Consider the following 21,665-nt stretch of genomic DNA (forward strand, 5'->3'; position numbering starts at 1 on the left):
TGAATGGCCCCCCTCTTTCTGGCTCTGGCTCCTCATGAGACCTGGCTGTACTTCCTGTCCTATGTTCTATGGGATACCTCTAATTTCTGATTCTGACCCCCATTTGTCTTGAGCTCCACAGTGGATTTTTGTTTTTTTGTAACTAAATGAATCCTAATTAAGAGGCTTGCACATGTTTTTTACGATATTTTTGTTTGAGTGTGGAAATGGAACTTTAGGTGTCCATCTAATTGTTATGAAAACTCTTAGTTGGATTAGAACAAAATCTTGTCATCATCGAGTAGGGTGTTTTTTTTAAAAAAAAAATACATTTAGGGCTTCCCTGGTGGCGCAGTGGTTGAGAGTCCGCCTGCCGATGCAGGGGACGTGGGTTCGTGCCCCGGTTTGGGAAGATCCCACATGCCGCGGAGCGGCTGGGCCCGTGAGCCATGGCCGCTGAGTCTGCGCGTCCGGAGCCTGTGCTCTGCAACGGGAGAGGCCACAATAGGGAGAGGCCCGCGTACAGCAAACAAACAAACAAAACAAACAAACAAAAATACATTTATTTATTTATCACTGCGTTGGGTCTTCGTTGCTGCGTGTGGGCTTTCTTTAGTTGTGGTGAGCAGGGGCTACTCTTCACTGTAGTGCACAGGCTTCTCATTTCGGTGGCTTCTCTTGTTGCGGAGCACGGGCTCCAGGCATGCAGGCTTCAGTAGTTATGGCTCACGGGCTCTAGAGTGCAGGCTCAGTAGTTGTGGTGCGCGGGCCTAACTGCTCTGCTGCATGTGGGATCCTCCCGGACCAGGGCTCTAACCCGTGTCCCCTGCATTGGCAGGCAGATTCTTAACTGTTGCGCCACCACGGAAGCCCCTTGAGTAGGGTTTTGACCATTAGAAACCTTTGGGTTAAAGCCTTCCCTGAGAAGTTGTATCTATGCTTGAGATGCTTGAGATTCCACTGTGAAAAACTGATCCTGAATAAGCTAGAAAGTTGCCTAGCTTCTTAACTTTGATATTTTAAAATGAGCATTATGTAATATTTTATATTTATAAAACAGTATATTTGGAGCACAATAAACTAAACACCCATGAACCTACCGTCCAATTTAAGAACTATAAATTACTCATGTGTTCCTTCCCTATATCTCATCTCCTGTGTTTCCATTTTGATAGTAGCCATTATCCTGAAGGAATGGATGTACTGGATGCATTTTCCACTCATCCATCCTTTGCTTTGCTTTTCTCCTATAAAATAATTTTGCCACATGTGTATATATCTCTAAACAAGATATATTTTAGTTTTTGAGCATTATAAAAATGGCTTTATACCATATGTCAGTGCTTCCCAACTTCTTCACATCTTGGCATACACTGAACTTGAAAATATTGTACAGTGCCTTGGGATAAATGCTATTCATGTCCCACTAAAAGACTCTGGCCACTCCAGCTACTATTCACCCCCAGAACTAAGGGGATCAATATGTTAAGACCTTTGTAACCTAGTCACTGAAGTACATAAGTTGGAAAGCACTGCTATATGTAGTCTTCAGCATACGCTCTTTCCACTTTATTCTTTGTTTCTAAGATTTATCCCTATAGATACTTATGACTGTAGGCCATTCCTTTTCAACACTGTATAATATTTTTCTGTGAACATATAAGCATTTCCATTTTATTCTGGTTAGACCCCTTCTTTGCTTTTTATTTACCCTAGGGATCATACCAATCTACCATGAGTCAGAGAAACCTGCTGAATTTGATTTCATGTTTTCCTAGGATTCAAAATGTTGCTTTTAACTTTTGGTTTTAAAAATCTGTTTAGTTTTATATTGGGTTTGGGAGTCTATGACAGCAAGAGAGAATCAATTTGAGAACTATTTAATTATATTATTAAGGCACAATAGCAATGTGTGCCAATGAATCCACCTTCAGATCACTGGAAATTTAGTTTAGACAAGCAAATGAAGGAGTACTGAATTATGAGTATTTCATAATGGCATTACTGTTCTTGATATTTAATATGTATTGGGATCTGAAATGAACTGTATGATTTAGTTAGGCAATGGCAAATATATTTCACTTCACGTTCCAAGTCCATCTTTTTGGTAGTGTTTCCCTTGAGTAGTACTGGAAAAGTGTTTAGTCTATGTCAGAGCTCTTGGTTAAGAATTCAGTGATCAGTTATTGATGTCTGCCCTGAGTATGCAAAGTGGAAATAAGGACATACCTGCTACACGTTTTCTTTCCCTAATCTAGTGTTTCCATCTGCCTCTGTTTCTGAGATTATCTTGAAACCATCTTGATCATCTGATTAATATTTAATTTGTAGCTTACCCCTTTTGGAAAACAAAATTCATAATTAAAAAGTCAAAGAGCATTATATAGTTGTGCTCTTTTCTCTGGTTGTTTATTATAGTCTCTAATTACCTTCTCCACAGGATGCTTTTCTCACAAGTATCCAAAATACTCCACTCCTTCGGTAAAGCATATTTTACTATCATTATTGAGCCCTAACTGGAAAATAGATAAAATGCCCTTTAATATCCTTGGTCTTAGGGTTTTGAATTCAGCTTTACATAGATCTTATCCACTGTATTTTAAAACAATTAGAGTAACAAAGCTTCCTTAGACTTTCCAGAGCCTATTAAATGTTATTTTTAAGGTAACATCTTTTCTTGTCCTTCATTTATGAATATTTGGTCAGGAAATGGTCCTAAAAAGCTTCAAATCCCAATTGAATAATGCGTTCTCCAAAGTAGCTGCCAAATGTAAATACCACCGATATACATTCATGCATATGGTAGTATATAAATAACCAGGAAAGCATAGCAAAGGTCAATCAATTATGTATAGGTCAGAATGCTTTCTATCTGGATTGAGTCATTTTAGCAAATGACATCATGTGTCCTTTGGAGTCTTGTGAAATGTGGCTTGAGTCATTATAGATTGGCTGCTTCTCTGGGTTACCAGGATGGCAGTGGTAAGGCTCAATAAATAAATGTATTGGACTCTGCAGGAGCAGGTATGCATAATTAGGATGTAGTGATGAAGGCTTCTTATTGTGTAGAGAAACTTGGGCCTCATCTGCCAATTCCTAGTTTCTTATCCTCTTGGTTGATTTTTTTTTAAAGAACTTGAAGACAAAATAGTTGGAAACGAGCCAGATGCTCTCTTTATTTCTGTGATGGATATCCTTTCATGAAATTGCCAGCAGGGAATCAATAGTAATAAATCTGGCACCCTTCTAATCTCTTCTAACTTCACCATTGCTCTTCTGGAATGGGGCTACTAGGACCCTTTAAATTTGGTTTATAATTTCTACTTGATCTGATGTGGAATGGTCACACCAGATTGCCAGACTCTAGAGTGACTGGTGGGATGTGATGTTGTGTGAGGTGGCAAGGGATGTTGTCATTTTCCAGTTGGCACAATAGGAGCTGAATTTAGCTTATAGACCAAGTGGTGAAAGAAGCTGCCAAGTCCAGTCATTTCTGATTAGTCAGGGCTTGAGGAGGTAAATGTTACTTGACAAGAATTTAATGTGTGATTTTCCCCTTCCTTCAGTATATTTTGGAAATGTTAAAAAGTTGTTGACTTTTTTTTAAAGTAGGATGACTTAGAATGAAGAAAGAGTCAAAATTGCTGCCATGTTTTATAGGCATCTATCATTGGAGACTAAGTTTGGTTCTGAGAGCTTGGAAGGAGGAAGACTTGGGCATCCTTAGCAAAGATGAAAGAAACTGGTTCTTGCTTAAAGGGAGGTTATAGTCTAGTGGGAAGATGGACATGCAAACAGATTGCCACAGTGTAAAATGGTAGCTGCTCTAGTAAGAGATATATGTAAATCTAGGCAGTATTGATATTTCTGTCACTTACTGATATTATTTTATCCCTTGTTTATTTGGGCCATAAATGGCTGAGATACATGCCTATATTTATTCCTATTATCAAGGTATATTGAGAGTGAATTTTCCAGCTTTCAAGATGACTAGCTTGTATTTTGCAATTGAGAGGAAATGTGGCTGCCCTGCTCTTGGAATGGTGCTTATTATTCTTCACACGACGCAAAGCCTTAACTTCGTTTCATTAAAACTCCATAGATTCCTAGGGGCTATTCTTTGATTATATCTACGTGGACAATAAAACAAATGGTTAGGGGCTTCCCTGGTGCCGCAGTGGTTGAGAGTCCGCCTGCCGTTGCAGGGGACACGGGTTCGTGCCCCGGTCCGGGAAGATCCCCCATGCTGCGGAGCGGCTAGGCCCGTGAGCCATGGCCACTGAGCCTGTGTGTCCGGAGCCTGTGCTCCGCAACGGGAGAGGCCACAACAGTGAGAGACCCGTGTACTGCAAAAAAAACACCCCAAAAAACCCAAATGGCTAAAAGATGAGTAATCAGATCAAGTTGCAACTGTTTTTGGTGGTATCTAATAGTTGATTGCAAGGATTTGTCTTTCCCCCACTGTTGACTGAGAGCACAGTCTGTGGTTATGGATCGATCGGCTGATTCAGTCTGGTATAGACAACAGAAGAAGGAGCCCCATCTGCCCCCCTTTTAATCAGGACAAAAAAAGCACCAGCAAGCAGACTTCTGTTTATATCTCATTTATAGAATCACCCCTAGCTTTAAAGGGGGTGCTGGAGTAAGGGGGCTGTGAACAGAAAATGAGTTAGCTAATCAATTGCCAAACTTTCAGTCTTATCCAAATAAGGCCATTGTCAATAAATCTGATAATACTATACCTTACTTTTTTTTCAATGTGTTTTTTCCCTTTAATAATACCATGAATATTTTTTCATTTTATTAAATATTCTGCTACATAACTTTCAATGTCTACATAATATTCCACTTGATGACTATACCATAGTTAATTTGAGCAGTCTTCTTTTGTTTGAAATGTAGGATTTTCAACTTTTACTTTTATAAAATAAATAATGTGGTGATGAACATCCTCATAGCTATTCTTTTTGAGAACTGTTTTGACCATTTTTCTTTCATTTTGATTTTTTTTTTCAGATCCTCAAGTAACAATGATATTGATCCCCCCACCTTTTTTCAAATCTTCAAATAACAATGATATAAGTAAATAACCAGATCTTTAGGTAATCTCTTTAAACAGAGTCTGGGGAGAAGAATTCTTCAATAAATCAGGTAACCTAGATTATATCTACCAGATGCAAAATATCCTATTGATTTTACTAAATCAGAGAAGCAGCTGGTAAATTCAGAGACAGGATAGGGAGGAGGGAAGTGGTCTGTTTTTTGATGGAATCAATTTAATCAGTTCAGTTAAAATGACTTTTGCAGCTCTGGTTAAGGGGATCTGGCAGTTTGCAGTTATGTTAATATTTAGAATCCCTCCAGCTTGAAAATGTATTTTCATCTGGTATTGTGTTCCTTTTTGTATAAAGATTGTCAAATGAGAGTGTAAAGGTAGTTCATCTCCCAGCTCATTTGTCAGAATGTATAGTAGGCATGTTGAGATCGAAAGCCTGGCATCCACGCCAGCTAGAAGCAGAAGCTACAGAGAAGTCTGGCTTCCAAGGGAGTAGTAGGGGAAATGCTGACACTAGCCCCTCTCCTGCCGTTATTGCTGTGGTCTTTGGGAGAGGATTAATGGTGCGTTCCCTGGTTTGAGTACTAACAGTGGATCAGCAAAGCTGAGCATAGGGCAGAGGGTTCTGGTACTTGCTGAGTACGTTACCTCTTATAACAGGGTTTTAAATGTCAACGCTTTTTACAATGTATATGAGGAATTCTAACTGAGAAGCTGGCCCATATGCTTAGACTACATCCAACTATATGCTTCTATTTTTGATGTTGCAAAATATGGTTAATTTTTATGGTGAATATTTTATGGCCTGCTTTTTGTTATGTGCCAGACAAATTGAGGGCAATGGAAGCTGATGGGTGGTGAAGATAAAAGAGCAGTGTTGACCTTTTGGTAAATCATTCATCACACTGCTTCATCTGTAAGTGGTTTTCTAGCTGTAGCTCATGTTTGCTAATCACTACGTTTGACTCTCAGTTTTACAGGGATTGATTGTCTTGCTGTGGATTGCCTTTTCTTGTCTTCCTTTCTTTCCTTTTTTTTTCCAAATTTTGGTTATTGTTATTATAACTATTTCATTACCTAGTAGTTCCTCCACCAGAGGGAGCTTGTGGACAGAGAGGCAATGGGAATTAATAATTCAGTTTCTTTTTGCTGCTCTTCATTGTGACTTGCAGGGTTTCTTCTCAGTAGCTGAGATGGACTTTAAGCATTCCATTCACCTACTCTCCTTTGAATCTTATTGATCCCAGTAAAATTAAGTTGCAAGATGACTGTCTTTGGCAGTGACCAGAGAATAGAATAGTTAACTGGAGTGCCTAGCACCAGGATGCTTTTTGGCTTATATGTTGATTAAAGTCCCATCAGGGGAAACCAAAGGGGAAAGCAAGAATAACTTCTTAGTTTAATGGATCAACTACTGGAAACTATGGAATTCATTACAGTGGAAGCTTAAATCTGTATCCTGGGCTGATCCAAGGCTAATAAGCATCTGATAGAATACATCTCGCCAACATTGTGGACATCTATTGCTCTTTGTTTTTTGATCCTTTTGCCTGACTCTAGCCCATCCTTAGCGTTCAGAAGCATGGTTAATGTATAAGGCCCTCAGCCTACAAGATACAGAGTGGACATGTACTGGCATCTGGTGAGGACACTTAAGGGAAAGACTCTGCCTTAGGACCAAGAGAAATTAACGTTTGTCCACTAAGGAATCTGACCAGCTATAGTGCCATGCTGATTAGCCCTGCAGAGGTTATTTCTTAATTATGTATTTTAGGGTTTATTAAAACAGGGACTGTGTCCCCTCTCTGGGGGCAGAGAATATTTTGATATTTTGATTGCAATTAAGTGGAAATTGAGAACACTAACAGACAGAAACTAATCAGAAGTGTTTTACTGTTCCTTTATTCCCAATCAAATGCACTGTCAAGCAATATCTAGATATTACCTGCACTCTGCCTGTCCCCTGCCTGAACCTGGGATTCTTCCACCGAGAGAGTGGTCCTGGGTCCCACGTTGGCGTTGCTCATTTGGTTGATGAAGACATATTGACAGGGCTTCCCTGGTGGCGCAGTGGTTGAGTGTTTGCCTGCCGATGCAGGGGACACGGGTTCTTGCCCTGGTCCGGAGAATCCCACATGCCGTGGAGCGGCTGGGCCCGTGAGCCATAGCTGCTGAGCCTGTGCGTCCGGAGCCTGTGCTCCGCAATGGGAGAGGCCACAACAGTGAGAGGCCCACGTACTGGGAAAAAAAAAAAAAAAAAACATATTGACAGAGTTGTTGTTGGTAAGTTTGCAGCCAAGCCTCTAAGGGTATGGCCATGGGGCCATTCTGGAAGTGTGTTTGTGTGTGTGTGTGTGTGTGTGTGTGTGTTAGGGTGGCCGTGGTGGTGCATGACCCTTTTTTATTATTTTGTGAAGGCACAAATCATAGGCCTATGGCTGCGGCCAATCAGAATACTTCTACCTCATTTTGGATAACAAAGAACATGTTCTTATATGTTCTTCTATTCTTTTATAGAAAAGAAAGATACATGATTTCTAAACAACAGCATCTTTTAATGGGGAATTTTCAGAAGTAACTTTTTTTTTCCATTTGTTAGACATAGAAAGCCAGTCTTTGGGGAAGGGACACTTAGATCCCAGAAAAATAGGCAATAACCACAGTCTATTAATAACAGGGGCTTCTCATGAGAAGGAACAATTCTTACATGGTGGTGACATTTTAGACTTTGAAGGAGATTTTCTCAAGTGCCTTCCATAGCAATATGGTACAGAAGTTGATTTCAGGAGGAGGCAGAAATGACTTAAGATGAATTTGTGGAATCCTGTTTATTGAAAATGCTGATGCTGTTGAGTGTTACTTCTCTCATCTTCCTTCTCCAGAAACACCAACTTACCTAGAGTCACACCTACCTTTGCCCCTTTTCTCAAGACTTGAACATTAAGAAGAATTTCCTGTGTCTTCAAATTCAAATTTATTTCTAAATGCTCCCTTCACCTTTTACTCTTCTCCACCGTAGAATACGGTAGTCACTAGCCACATGTGGCTATTTATGTTCAAATTAATTTAAATTAAACAAAGTGAAGACTTCAGTTCCTTAGTCACAATGGCCTCATACCAAGGGCTTTGATAGGCACATGTGGCTATTGGCTATCTTACTGGACAGTGTCACTATACAACATTTCCATCATCACAGGAAGTTCTGCTGGACAGTGCTGCTCTGATACTCTTGGCTGCCCACTAAGGATATTGCTTCTCTGTCACCCTCAGGTGGTGTGTGGGTTTTTTTCAGTGTCTGGCGTGGAGTTGGTGTCTTCTTTTCATCCTCATTGTCACTTCTAGACAGCTTCTTTTTTCTTCATCCACAGAAGTACTTTTAAAGCATGTGGGATCAGCCTATCCTACTGCCTACTATTCCTCTGTATTTATTGATGATTTTATTCCCTAGCTCACTGTCTTTGTGCCCATCACTCTCCTGCCATCATTCTAGGTAAGAATGTCCACATAGATTACTCATATCTGGCCTCTCAGTTCCTTGAAATTCTCACTTGCAAATGTCACTTTCTCTACCTCATGGTCAATGGCCAGTGGCTCTCAATCTAGGAGGTACTTCTCTCCTTGGGAGCATTTGTAAATGTGAGCAGTCCTACTGGCCTTTAGAGGGCAGGAGCTAAGGATGCTAAATGTCATTCAGTGCATGAGACAGTCTAGGCAATGAAGAATTATTTCACCCCAAATGCCATAGTGCTTTTGTTAGGAAACACTGTGCTAACCTTCTAAAACAATGTACATATCTTAATTAAAAATACTTTATTGCTAAGAAATGCTAACCATCATGTGAGCCTTCAGTGAGTTGTAGTCTTTTAGCTGATGGAGGGTCTTGCCTCCATGTTGATGGCTGCTGACTGATCAGGGTGGTGGTTGCTGGAGGTTGGGGTGGCCGTGGCGATTTCTTAAAATAAGTCAACAAAGAATTTTGCCACATCAATTCCCTCTTCCTTTCATGAACAGTTTCTCTGTACTATGCAGTGCTGTTTGATAGCATTTTATTTCCAAGTTGGGCTCAATCCTCTGAAACCCTGCCACTGCTTTATCAACCAAGTTTTGTAATATTCTAAATCCTTTCTTGTCATTTCAACAGTCTTTACAGCATCTTTACCAGGAGATCTTTTCTATTTCCGGAAACCATTTTCTTTGCTCGTACATAAAGAAGCAACTCCTCATTTGTTAAAGTTTTATCATGAGGTTGCAACGATTCAGTCACATCTTCAAGCTCCACTTCTAATTCTAGTTCTCTTGCTATTTCTACCACATCTGCAGTTACTTGCTCCACTGAAGTCTTGAACCCCTTGAAGTCATCCGTGAGGGTTGGAATCAATTTCTTTCAAACTCCTGTTAATGTTGATATTTTGACCTCTTCCCATGAATCACAAATCTTCTTACTGGCATCTAGAATGGTGAATCCTTTCCAAAAGGTTTCCAATTTACTTTGCCTAGATCTGTCAGAAGAATCACTATCTGTGGCAACCGTAGTCTTAACAAAAACATATTTCTTAAATAATGAGTTGAGGGCTTCCCTGGTGGCGCAGTGGTTGAGAGTCCGCCTGCCGATGCAGGGGACACGGGTTCATGCCCTGGTCTGGGAAGATCCCACATGCCGCGGAGTGGCCCGGCCCGTGAGCCGTGGCCACTGAGCCTGCGCGTCCGGAGCCTGTGCTCCACAACGCGAGAGGCCACAACAGTGAGAGGCCCACGTACCGCAAAAAAAAAAAAATAATGAGTTGAAAGTCAAAATGACTCCTTGATCCATGGGCTGCAGAATGGATGTTGTGTTAGCAGGCTGAAAATAACATTAATCTCATTGTACATCTCCATCAGAGCTCTTGGGTGACTAGGCGTATTGTCAATGAGCAGTAATATTTTGCAAGGAATCTCTTTTTTGCGCAGTAGGTCTCAACAGCGGGCTTCAAATATTCAGTAAACCGTGTTGTAAACAGGTGTGCTGTCATCCAGGCTTTGTTGTTCCATTTATAGAGCACAGGCAGAATAGATTCGGCATAATTCTTAAGGGCCCTAGGATTTTTGGAATGGTGAATGAGCATTGGCTTCAATTTAAAGTCAGTGACTGCATTAGCCCCTAGCAAGAGAGTCAGCCTGTCTTTTTTTTTTTTTTAAGATTTATTTATTATTTATTTATTTTTGGCTGCGTCAGGTCTTAGTTGTGGCATGTGTGATCTTTGTTGAGGCATGCGGGCTCTTCATTGTGGTGTGCGGGCTTCTCTCTAGTTGTGGCGTGCGGGTTTTCTCTCTCTAGTTGTGACGCACAGGCTCCAGGGCACATGGGCTCTGTAGTTGTGGTGCACGGGCTCCAGAGCACGTGGGCTCTGTAGTTTGGGGCACACAGGCTCTAGCTGATACACGGGAGCTCAGTAGTTGCGGCATGTGGGCTTAGTTGCCCCACAGCATGTGGGATCTTAGTTCCCTGACCAGAGATTGAACCCCCGTCCCCTGCGTTGTAAGGTGGATTCTTTACCACTGGACCACCAGAGAAGTCCTCAGCCTATCTTTTGAAGCTTTGAAGTCAGGCACTGACTTTTCCTCTCTAGCTATGAAAGTCTTAGGTGGCGTCTTCTTTCAATATAAGGCTATTTCATCTGCATTGAAAATCTGGTGTTTAGTGTAGCCATCTTCATGAATTACCTTAGCTAGATCTTCTGGATAACCTGCTGCAGCTTCTATATCAGCACTTGCTGCTTTACCTTGTACTTTTATATTATGGAGAAGGCTTCTTTCCTTAAACCTCATGAACCTCTGCTAGCCTCAGACTTATCTTCTGCAGCTTCCTCACCTCTCTCAACCTTCATAGAATTGAGAGTTAGGGGCTTGATCTGGATTAGGCTTTGACTTAAGGGAATGTTTTGGCTGGTTTGATCTTCTATCCAGACCGCTAAAACTTTCTCCATATCAGCAGTAGGGGTACTTTGCTTTTTTAGCATTTATGTGTTCATGAAGTAGCACATTTAATTTCCTTCAAGAACTTTTCCTTTGCATTCGCAACTTGGCTAACCGTTTGGTGCAAGAGGCCTAGCTTTTGGCCTCTCTCAGGTTTCGACATGCCTTCCTCAATAAGCTTAATAATTTCGGGCTTTTGCTTTAAAGTGAGAGATGTATGACTCTTCCTTTCAGTTAAACACTTGGAGGTCATTGTAGGGTTATTAGTTGGCCTAATTTCAACATGGTTGTGTCTCAGGGAATAAGGATGCCCGAGGAGAGGGAGAGGGACGGGGGAACTGCTGGTCAGTGGAGCAATCGGAACACACACATTTTTTGATTAAGTACACTGTCTTATATGGGTGCAGTTTGTGGTGCCCCAAAACAATTACAATAGTAACATCAAAGATCACTGATCACAGTGATAATAGTGAAAAAGTTGAAGATGTTATGAGAATGACCAAAACGTGACACAGAGACATGAAGTGAGCAAATGCTATTGGAAAAATGGCACCAACAGACTTGCTCGTTGCAGGATTGCCACAAACCTTCAATTTATAAAAAGCACAATATCTTCTAAGCACAATAAAGCAAAGTGCAATAAAATGAGGCATGCCTGTATTCATTTCTCCTCTCATGCCCTCACTTCCCTCCTTACCCTGCTTAGGTGCTATGGTCAGTCTCTCCTCTGCTTGTCTCTCTGTGTCCTGTTTACTGGCATGACTCTGACTCTATGTCCACTTTGGACCTGAGTTCAGTTGAATGGAGAACACAAAACTATGCTGAATGGCATTACTTTGAGTTTATGTCCACAAATTTCAAGTGTATCCTCTTCTCTATTTAGCAATCCTTCATCATTTGCTTAATACTTCTGACTCTGTGAGGCAACAGTTTTACACCTTCACCTGTACCTCAGACCTCCAACTCCCATCCCCAATTCTCCCCTCAGCTGATTCCTTCACTTCATTTTTCATTGGTGAAATAGAAACAATGAGAGTAAATGACCTCATCTCCTCCAGCAAATCTGCATTGACTCTGTTTCTGCACCCGCTGTCTTGGTCCAGCTTCCGGTACTCTACATGAACTATATGGAACCCTGTAGTAGCTCCCTATCGTCCTCAGAATAAATCCAGTCTCTCTGCCATAGCCTCAAGGCCCTTCAAGATTGGGCTCATGCTTGTCTTTCTCACCATGTCTACTATGACTCTCTTTTTTTGTCCCCGAGTTCTGGTCACACTGGTTTTCTTGCTGTTCTTCATGTATGTCAAGCTTATTCTCACCTCAACATCTTTGTGTTTGCTGTTGCTTCTGTCTGGAAGTCCTTTCCCCTAGATATTTCTATGCCTTGCTTCTTCTTCGTTACACTCAGGCTTCTGCTCAAATGTCATCTCAGAGAATCCTTCCTTGACCACTCTGCCCACAATAGTTGTCCTTCTCCCCCATCATTCTCTAACTCCTTACCCTGCTTAATTTTTTTCCACAGGACTTATCACTACCTGACATAATATTATAAATTTGTGTTAATTTGTTTATTATCTGAATATAACTTTATGAGGGTAGGGATTTTGCCTGTCTTTTTTGCTTCTGTATCTTCAGGGCCTAGAACAGTATTTAGCACTCATTATCTATTGATTAAGTATTTGACACATTTTTGATAAATGAATATTGAATAAAGTATAGTGACTATTGTGACAAAGGCTTTTTTTATTTGTCACGCTGTTACTATTCTGAGGCAAGGACGACTCAGTTCTCTCACCACTTTTCTCTATTTGAAAGATTGGGAAACCTTTTGCGCAGTGTCGCATAATATCATTGGGCTTTCGTTTTATATAAACACATCATTTACATATTAATTCTGCCTTTGTTCTTTTCTCATTAGCCCATAACAATTAAAAGAGACCATTACTCTGCCACACTATGGGTTTTTATGATGTCATGTCAAAGTCTCCATTAATTAAATAACTTAATAAATTAAAGCCTTATTCGATGACAGTATCTTTCAATTGCGAATCATCTCCACTAAAGAGCACAATGGCAGACGTGGGACAATTTTAGCATTAGGACATGCCAACCTAACAGCCAGATGTGCTTATTGACACAGTGAAAGTTAAAAACTATCACTTTAGTTGATCATTTGGTGCCAATGACACTGCGAACAGGATAGTCGATGGGGTAAAAAAAAGACAAACTCAGGCACTGCTATTGGAAGGCACAGCTCAATTATCAGATTGTCATTTCGACTCTTTAGAATGTTAATTGGATAAAATCACAAATTAAAAAATAAAGTGTTTGGAACTATAAGACTGTGTCTTCAGGTTTCGGTTCAAGAGAGATTGATGTGCAGGGTAACATTCAAACTTCTTAATTTATAATGCAAGGTCCTCATTTAACTGGAATGTGAATTGGAGTGGAAGATAGTAAGACGAAGGCAGGGAGACCAAGGATACTAATGTAATTATCTAAGGAAGAGATGCTAAGAGATGGGGTTGGGAAGAAGAGATGTAGGAAAGGAGGAGAAAAGATGAAAGCTGCATAATATGGAAGTAAAAAAAAAAATGGGGGAGAGTGAAGTACAGCAACATCAGAGGTAGATGACAAATGGATTCTTTTATATTCATGTTACAGGTAAAGACATAGAGTAGTGGACTGGCTGCCTGAATTTGGAAATTTTTGTGTGTTACTTGTGTAAGGATTAATTAATTACCTTATAGCTTTAAGAGAGTATGGTTTGCTAATGTGTCTAAGTGACTTATTGAGAATAGCTAAATTATGAGCCTAAGCTAGATAAAGTCATGCCTTCTGTGGTGTGTAGACTTGGTACATTTGGATAATCCTTGACTTTTGGGAAAGTGTAAATCAATCTCATGGTTGAAATAAAGCCAAATACACCAGGAATCACAACAAATGTAAAGAAGATTCATTCTGTGTGTCAATAGACACAGATTTTTAAGTTGCATGGGGAAGAAGAAACAGTTACACTCTCTTTACACACTGTTTATAAGGAATACCCCTATTAAGAATAATGGCATGGGAAGATTGAAAGAAGATAGAGGGAAATTGATATAATATACCATGCAAATACCTTTCAAAAGAAGGCTGGTGACACTGTATTAATATCAGACAAAATGTACTTTAAAAAATGTTATTATAGATAAAGAAAGTCATTATTTAATGATAAAAGAACAATTCACCAGAAAGATATATTAATCCTGAACCTGCATTATTACCTAGTCACATCATTTCAAAAATATATAAAGTAAAAATTGACCATATCACCACGAGGTATTGAGAACATAGGTAATCATGATTGGGAGGGTTTTTAAAAATATTTATTTATTTGGTTTTGCCGGGTCTCAGTTGCAGCAGGTGGGCTCCTTAGTTGTGGCTCACGGGCTCCTTAGTTGCGGCTTGTGGGCTCCTTAGTTGTGGCTCGTGGGCTCCTTAGTTGCGGCTTGCCGGCTCCTTAGTTTCAGCATGTGGGCTCCTTAGTTGTGTCAGGTGGGCTCCTTAGTTGTGGTTTGAGGGCTCCTTAGTTGCAGCACATGGGTTCCTTAGTTGCGGCAGGTGGACTCCTTAGTTGTGGCATGCAAACTTTTAGTTGCAGCATGCATGTGGGACCTAGTTCCCTGACCAGGGTTCAAACCTGGCCTGCATTGGGAGCTCAGAGTCTTAACCACTGTGCCACCAGGGAAGTCCCCATAATTGGGAGTTTTAAACATTTTCTCTAAAACACTGAAAAATCAAACAAACTAAACAAATTAGAAAGGATAAAGAAGATTTAAATAACATAACTGATTAGCTTGATTGAATAGACATACATAGAACTCTGAACTCCTGAATTCCACTACCAGAGAATATACACACATTGAAAGCCTTACCACTGATTGCTAAAAATTATATTTCCTCTTATCTCGGAAGAAAAAATATTAGGAGACCAAAAACAAGTAGACCTCAAAAACTTTATACATTTGGAAACAAGATCATACTTCTAAATCTTGTCAAAGAAAAGTGATGATAGAAATTAGTTGATACTCTATTTTAAATCTTGTGGGTTACAATTAAAGAGGTACATAAAGGAAAATTTATAGATTAAAATGCATATATTTGAAATGAAGGAGGACTGATAATTAGTGAGTTAAGCATTCAACCAAAAAATTATAAATAAGATAGCAGAGTAAACCAAAATAAAGCAAAGGGAGAAGATAATACGAAGTACTGCAAAAAAGAAATGAAATAGAATACAAAGGAATAGCAGAGAAGATCGACAAAGCAAAGGATGATTCCTTGAAAGACTAACTAAACACATCTGGCAAACTTGATCAGCTACAGAGACAAAGACAGAAGGAAGGAAAGAGAGTAAGAGTGACAGAGAGAACACAAATAGTATTAGAAATGAAAAGAGGAACCTAATATATGTATAATAGAGAATAAAAGGTCAAAAGAATGTACTATGAGTAACTTCATGGTAATATATTTAAACATACATTTTAATAAATAGGGGTGCCCAATACATTTATGATACACACATTCTAAGCTCATGTCACAACAGGAGACTGAGAAACATGATTTCTAACTGAGTTTGAATAAATGAATGGAAGAGAAAAATCATTCACTCTTATGAAACGTATTTATGGACATCTGCTATGTACTGGGAATTGTGCTGGTGCTACTTTATATTTTCATGAGGGGGATGGACATTAAACAAATCATTACAAAAACAGATATTTACAGTTGAGGTAAGTGCAGTATAGGAAAGTTTAGAGCCTTTAACAGGGAACTTAATCTTATTTGGGCAAAGGGCAGATTAGCGAAGGTTTCCTGAAGAAGTGACATTTAATCTGGGACTTAAATAATGGGTAGGAGTTACCCAAGCTAGAAGGGGTTACAGGGTCCAAAGACATAGATCGTAGAGTGGATGGTTGGAAAGGTGTGGAAATCGGTTTCAGCAGTTGCCTTTGGAATATGGTAAGGATTTATATAAGCCAAATACATTAAATTCACATGTCTAAGTAGAGCACAAACATATTTCCCCTTCTTAATAGCTTTATGTAGTTGCTTAAGAATGTAATCTGTAAAGAAAGTATTAAAACAAGGATGGGAAGGAAATAAACCAGCTTCATTCAGAGTAGTGGTTGCTTCTAGAGAAAGGAGAGCAGAGGAGGCTTCTGCATCCATCCCTTGTTAATGGTGATTCCCTTCCTGAAAGGGAGGATAAAGTAAGCCACAATCATGAGTGTGCTAATTTCTTTAAGTGTTGGCCTTATCTGAAATGGAGACCTCAATTATAAAACATCAGGCAGAAAATCACAGAAGAGAAACTTAGAGATGCTATTCTGAAGGGAGCAGTGGTTTAGACAGTACTACTCAAAATGTGAAGAGGGAGGTCAGACACTGAGAGTAAGGATTTAGGACTGCCTTGTCCAGCACAGTAGCCACATGTGGCTATTGAGTACTTGAAATGTGGCCAGTCTGAATTGACATACTGTAAGTGTACAATACACTCTGGATTTCGAGGACAGTATTAAAAAAGAATGTAAAATATTTCAATAATATTTTTTATTGAAGTATAGATGATTTACAATATTAAAGTGTACAACATAGTAATTTAATATTTTTATAGAGTTTACTTCACTTAAAATTATTATAAAATATTGGCTATACTCCCTGTGCTGTGCAATATATCATTATAGCTTATTTATTTTATACATAGTAGTTTTTGCCTCTTAATACCCTACCCCTTTTATGCCCCTCCCTGCTCTGGTAACTGGTAGTTTGTTCTCTATATCTGTGAGTCTGTTTCTGTTTTGTTTTATTCATTTGCTTGTTTTACTGGGTTGGCCAAAAAGTTCATTTAGCTCTTTCCACAAGAGTGTATGGAAAAATCTGAACGAACTTTCTGGCCAACCCAATATTTTTTAGATTCCATGTAGAAGTGGTAACATATAGTATTTGTCATCAACAATATTTTTATATTGATTATATTATATGAAATGATAAGATTGTGGATATATTGGGCTACATTAACATATTACTAAAATTAATATCACCTGTTTCTTTTTACAGTTTTTAACATGGCTACTAGAAAGTTTAAAATTAAACATGTGGCTGACATTTTACTTCTGTTGGACAGTGCAAGTTTAGAAACTTTTATAGCAATTTGGCATTGCCACAATATCCAAGTGTATGTCTCATCAGCCCACAACATATTGGAAAGGAATAATACAGTCAACTAGTATTTCATCACAGATAATTAGTGAAGCACTGCTTGAAACCATTCCTATCTTCCAAAGTGTTTAGACACTATGCTTACTATTGGAAGATACGTATATTGTCAATTTCTCAGAGGTTTGTGAAATAGTCCAAGGAGGCAACTCTTAAATTGATGTGGCCTTCTGAGTATGAAAAAAGTGATTGAGAAAGATGTTATCATATAACCCTTCAGATTTGCTTGTATTTATTTTCAATTGGCATAACTTGTATATTGGAGTTGGACAGAATATAATAAAAACTGTGGTAAATAATACATTTTTAAAAGTCCAATTGAAAGACCAGTTTGGCATCAACTAGTTTTTTTTTTTTTTGAGAATTGAAAAAACAGGGAGTGGGGAAGCTCATATCTCAAATTAGTTACATTGCAGCATTGATAATATACTTATGTAATTGTCTTCTTTAGATTTTGTTCTATAAAATTGACTTATTTTTCATCAGAATGGGCTAGTTAACATTGGACTTGGAATTGGCACAGGTGAGCTTGTGATTTACAGGGCAATTTTTCTCATCAAAACCTGGGCAGAACCATTTATTTTAAAACCAATATTTATTTTACAATGGGAAGATGGAGCAGATTAAAGGAGCATAAAACCATGATAAATCACCCAATCTTTATCCCATAGAAAATCTTTTAAATGGCTCTTTAAAGTAATGGCAGTAAAACCGGCTCATAGAGTTTGTATTTGGATGGCTTTCTAGCATATGGTATAGTCATGTAGATTAAAATCTAATTAACGAGGAATTTGTAAATATTCAGACGTGGTCTGTGTGATTCTTTTTCAGTGAAAAGTTAAATGTGTTCTTTCCGTAGCCAAGTTTCTGAGTCTTGCTCATGAGTAAAGGGAATCCAGCCTCAAATTTTTAGCTGTTTGAAATCAAAGGCCAAAGAAATGAAATATCTTTTAGTCTTTTTATTTAATAATCAATTTTTATATTAAATGTTTAAGAACATGTTTATCTATGTTTACTATAGATTATTATACAAGAAAGGAATTTTTATAACATCTTGTTTGATTTGGTTCCCATTTATATCTTAGGTTACAGTAATTTCTATGGTTAAAAATAATGGAGTTAAATTTCTCTAATAGTATTCTTTAACACTATTCTAATGATAAGTGGACTTGTATAGAACCTTTGGACTGATTAAAAAATGCTAAAGAGTAGAAAACATTTGAAATGGATGAGATCTGCTTGTAATCATGGTGAATTTTACAAATGGGGAGTCTGTGTCCTGTGGATGTTCCATGTGGGTGTTCTGTCTCTACCTAACTGAAGACTCCAGGTCAGCAGTTGGCAGACTTTTTTGTAAAGGATCAGAGACTAAATATTGTAAGCTTGTTGGGTCCATATTCCAACTATTCAACTCTACTGTTATTGGGTGAAAGCCGCTGTAAGTAATATATAAATGAATGGGTGTGTGCACACTCTCTGACCCAACAATTCTATGTCTAGCAATGTTCCCTAAGGAAATAATCAGAGGCTTTGGCAAAGAAGCATGTACAAGAGTATCTGTCATGATATTACTTTATGACATGGAAAGCTATTTATGGGCCCTGGTTAATTAAAAGAAAAGCAGCAAAACAATGTAATATGTGATCCTACTTTGATATAATGTATGTACAAACCCATATATTAGGTTGGATCATGTGAAATTGATGTTAAATGGCTGTTTTTTATCTGCAAAATGGAAGTTTTATATGGTCAGCCTAAGAAAGAGACTGAAAGATTATCCGCCTGTAATTTCTTAGGTGGAAGAAATAGAATAATTTTTATTCTACTCTTTTTCATATGTTCATTTGTTACAAGGAATATATTTTACTTCACAGTGAGAAAATGATGCAGGTTTTTTAGGACAAAAGAAGGATTTTGCCATTCAAATTGTGGGTACGTTGCAATGGAAATGCAGAAGGCATGTGCATGTAGTCCTCTCTGGAGGAGATGTGTCTCCTGTGAGGAACTAGGAGCTTTGTTTTGTTGGCAAGGCCATTCCTGTTATGGCAGTGGATACAGGGAGCTGCAGCCAGCGCACGTTGTGTATTTTCTCCCATTGGTTGACTCCATTCTCCTTGATGCCATTTAACATTCAATTCATCAAATGAGCTCCTCTTGTTCAGATTGCTTTCACATCAAATTGCTGTCTGATTAGGATTTGGCTTTGCATGGAGGACATCTTCAGGAAGGGAACGTTCTGGTCATTCTCATGTCTGTGCGGCAGTTGTATTACAAATTGTAGACTTATACTTCGATATTTTGGGTTCATGTTGCTGGACTCGTGAGCTTTGTTTAATGAAGTCCACCTCCTGAGAGAGGGATTCTGTCTTGTGTGCTGAGAACTCCAAGGCCCAGGATGCCAAAACCTAGTGAAGGAACTTCCTAAGGTATAGATGACCTTCAGTTGGGTCTCTGGGGAGGGAGCCTGCTGCCCTTCCTCAGATGGCATTCTATATTTCTGCACAGTAAGTTGCTTGAGTCTTTTCTTATTTGAAACTTTGCCCCTTTCCAGCTCTCAAGTTCTGCACTTCTTCAATTTTTCTCTCTTCAGCCCTTGCTTGCTCCGTTTTCCTCACTGTTTCTTGTCACCAGGCAGAAACACAGTGGGGAGAGACTGGTACACAAGAGACGTTTTGCTGCTGGTATTTAACTTTCTCCTGAAGTTTTTGTTGGTTGACATTGATTTCTAGTGCAAAGGGCGCTCAGCTTTGGAGCAGACCTGTAGAGAAATAGAGTCCCTCAGGCCTGCTGTGAGGCTAGAACCCCCTTGTCCCAGCAACAGGGATTGGCATTTGTGTGGGACAGTGGGACATGCCCCTGATGCCGGGAACTTCTTGCAGTGACAATCAGCGTGAAGAAAAGCGGTGAACCATTTCTCCACCTGAGGGAGGCAGACATTTTGTGAGCTCACATGTTTTTCTCATCAGACTCTGAAAGGGCGTTTTACTGTATTTTGATACAATGTTCAAACTACACATTAGGGGTAATTTCTGCCTTATTTGGAGTGCCAGTCAGAATGATCTTATCTCCATCAGAGGACATGAAGAGGCCTCTATATCTGACACTACTTTGTTAAAGAGAAAATATTTTCCCAGGAGGCAAAAGTTACTGGCTAAATACAGCCCCAAATCAAAGATCTTTTCTACCAAGAACTCTTATGTCAGCTTTCTTTTTCATAAATTAATGTGGATCTGTGGAATTTACATTTCCTACAAATTGTTTACCCATTTTCCCTTTTCATAAGGTGAGAAAAGATCCTAATTCAAGATACATTCTGTCACTTTGGAGGCTGATTGGGGATGAGAGTTTTTTTGTATTCAAAGAAATCCCCAAAACAATTGGTAAAACTGCTTGTAGAATTTGATGTTACACATCTTGAGGAAGATTTAAGTCTGAAAATTTAAAAGACTTCAATTCACAAAGTGTTGATTGCATCATTTTGCTTAGTAGTACAGTTAAGTCATTTTTAAAAAGTCAAGTGAATACGTTTTGGCCTCATCAATGAAATGTACCAAGAACCATAAAGTAGTGAAATGGTGTTAAGAAAAACAACATTTCATTTTTTTCTTTGTATTCTTTGTATTGAAAAAAGTGAAAATTACCCTCTTTCCCTTTGAGTTCATGCTACAAAAGCTTATACATTTTATGTTGGGTATTCAGATGTTTATGTGAGGGGAGCTCAATTTATAAATCTGCGTGCTAACAATATGACGATTAATTTTAGAAAATTGTCAGTCAGCAGACATGCTGGGCCCAGAATAAGATGATTCATTTGCTATATAGGCAATATTGTATGTTATAAAAAATCAGGGGATAGTCACATAGAAAGGGGGAAAATGAATGGATCAATAATTTAATTTAGCTCTGACCTGGCTGAGTTCTATAGCATGGTTCATAATTTTTCAATGAATGACCCTTAACATTTTACATATAGTGCCTCAGTTTTGTATTGATCTTCCCTAATGTATTCTTCATGTCAAAGAAGGAATAAAAACAAACAAAACACACTGTTTAACAAAAACACATTGTGTCGCCTGCAAATGTTAACCAAAATATGACAACATATTGGCATTATTTATTCTGTTTTCAGAACTACTTTTTTCCTGGCTAATTAAAAAATTTAGAAGAGAAATGGGTAGTAAGTGAATGATAACTTGAAGGGCAAGTTCATGGAGTTCTCTCTTAGTTAAAAGATTCTTAGCCCCTCTGCATTACTTAATTGCTTATTAAAAGTGGAACCCCTGATGTACTATGTGTAGTGTGTATTTATTCCATGGAAAATTATTAATTTTTAATTGAACTAAGTGAGTGCTTGGACAAGGGACCCTAGCTATCAATCAGGAAGCAAGTGATTGACTGATGTTCATGTTCATTAATT

General features: G+C 38.7%; 1 protein-coding gene and 2 pseudogenes across 22 annotated transcripts in view; 2 read left to right on the plus strand and 1 right to left on the minus strand.

The window, feature by feature from the left end:
* LOC138842888 (tigger transposable element-derived protein 1-like) overlaps positions 1–11,240 on the minus strand; it is a 58,479-nt pseudogene extending 47,239 nt beyond the window's left edge.
* FHIT (fragile histidine triad diadenosine triphosphatase) overlaps positions 1–21,665 on the plus strand; it is a 1,458,892-nt gene that overhangs the window by 292,693 nt on the left and 1,144,534 nt on the right. The gene's annotated exons all lie outside the window — the stretch shown is intronic.
* Positions 11,271–21,665, plus strand: part of LOC115859136 (DNA replication factor Cdt1 pseudogene) — a 29,854-nt pseudogene continuing 19,459 nt past the window's right edge.

Source organism: Globicephala melas, chromosome 11 (assembly GCF_963455315.2).
Source record: "Globicephala melas chromosome 11, mGloMel1.2, whole genome shotgun sequence".
Classification (NCBI taxonomy): Eukaryota; Metazoa; Chordata; class Mammalia; order Artiodactyla; family Delphinidae; genus Globicephala; species Globicephala melas.